The sequence below is a fragment of the Myotis brandtii genome, unplaced genomic scaffold (genome assembly GCF_000412655.1).
Source record: "Myotis brandtii unplaced genomic scaffold, ASM41265v1 scaffold779, whole genome shotgun sequence".
NCBI classification, from domain to species: domain Eukaryota; kingdom Metazoa; phylum Chordata; class Mammalia; order Chiroptera; family Vespertilionidae; genus Myotis; species Myotis brandtii.
This window is the reverse complement of record NW_005371125.1, coordinates 238,592-240,778: the sequence shown is the minus strand read 5'-3', so window position 1 is coordinate 240,778 and position 2,187 is coordinate 238,592.

Here is a 2,187-nt window from a genome sequence, read left to right as displayed (position 1 = left end):
TTCATCAATACTATAAAAACTGAAGGATCAATACACAGCACAAAACAGCTTTAATACATCAGCCACAGTTATACTAGAGAGCTGTCTTCAGAAAAATATTTGCTGAAATTCAATACTATAAAAACTGAAGGATCAATACACAGCACAAAACAGCTTTAATACATCAGCCACAGTTATACTAGAGAGCTGAGTTCTTCAGAAAAGCTTGCCAGTTATACTACCCTTTTCAGCAAAGATAACAGTGACAGCTATTCTTAGTAGTGGCCTCTCTTATTTATTTAAGAAGTCCAAGTTCTCTCTACAGCCTGGGTTCTTAACAATTATTCAATTTTTGTTGATCATTTTCAGTGATGTGCAAAAGGAAACTAAGAATTTAGCAACTACTACTTGCAAGAAACAGTATCAGGAGATAGCTGAATAAATATGTTATTTAAACTTTACCAACAATTTAATATGATGATTAAGTACCATTACTAATTACATTTTACAGATAAGAAACTCAAAGAAGTAAATTACCCAATTTCACATAACTAATTTGTAGTGGAGTCAGGTATTGAATTTAGAGTTTTATTATCCTCCTTGACCTCTTTTATACATTTTATAGATTTCTCAAGCTCCTCTTGTGTGGCTTCAAATTATGTTCTAATTAGTTTCAAATTTAATAAAATTTATTTATTTTTTTGTCAGATTTCAGGACATCTCTTTAAAATGAATGCAACATAGGAAGATGTTAGTTAGTTCAGTCAACATGCTATTTTTTATCATATCAACCATGTGAGAATAGAATTCTGCAGAATCAGAACTAAGGCAGGTCCAGATTGGGGACAATAGAGGGGATAATGAGAGGAATTAGGAAAGAATGAGGAAAAAGAAATAAGAACATTGAGGTCAATGTTTAGAAATAACAAGATAAGGCATATAAGTCCAATTTCTAATATAGGCAATCTTTATTATACTGTACAAATTTGTTTTTTCTTTACTGGTCACAAGAAACTTTCAGCTAAAATATTGCCCAAGTGTCCAGTCTTGATCAGGTCACAATAGGCTGAGTTCTTGCTGGATTTTTTAGAAAGTGCCCCATGGTTATTAAGAAGTGATTGTGAAAGACTTCTTTGAATGACAGCTTTCAACTGACAATGAGCCATGTTCAATGAGTAATAAAGCTATAATTCAGTCTTTGATCAAAATCAGCAAACACCTTGGGTTGGCCCAGGAGCTCATAAATGATTGTTTCATTGACATCCTCACAGGAGTCTCACAATTTTTTTTATGTTATTTTCTAGTAAAAGAATCATTCTGCAATTCACCCAGTATAATTTAAAATGTTGTGTTTAATAGTCTATAATTAACCGAATTTGATTGCAGAGTTAAACCTAAGCAATACTTTCTTTAGCTGCCAGTGGGATTTTGCACTTGAACTTGTCATTACTAGTAAAGACTTCTTTTGTTTAAATTTTGAGAAGTGGTAGATTGTGTATTCCTTGTAAAGATTTTTCAGGAGGTAGGAGAAATATCTGATAGTGTTATTTTTCGAAGTATTATACTGAGAATTGCCTTGGTTGAAATTGCTCTGCAGTTCATCAGGGTTTTTGTTTGCTTGTTTGTTTGCTTTGGTTTGTTTTCTTGTTTATTTTTATAAACAATTTTATTCATGTACTAGAGGCCCAGTGCACAAAAATTTGTGCACTCGGGAGGGTCCCTCAGCCTGGCCTGTGCCCTCTCGCAGTCTGGGACCCCTCAGGGGATGACCACCTGCTGGCTTAGGACCGCTTCCTAAGGGATTGGGCCTAAGCTGGCAGTCAGACATCCTTCTGTCAGCCTGGGAGCCCACGGGGGATGTCCACTTGCCAGCGGGGAGCAGGCCTCGCTGCAGTAGGACATCCTTAGCACTGCTGAGGAGGTGGGACAGGCTCCCACCACCACCGCTGTACTGGCAGCTGTCAGCCTGGCTAGTGGCTGAGCAGAGCTCCCCCTGTGGGAGCACACTGACCACCAGGGGGGAGCTCCTGCATTGAGCGTCTGCCCCATGGTGGTCAGTGTGTGTCACAGTGACCAGTGATTCTCAGTCGCTCTGCTGTTAGGATCATTTTGCATATTACCCTTTTATTATATAGGATAGAGGCCTGGTGCATGGGTGGGGGCCGGCTGGTTTGCCCTGAAGGGTGTCCTGGATCAGGGTGGGGGTCC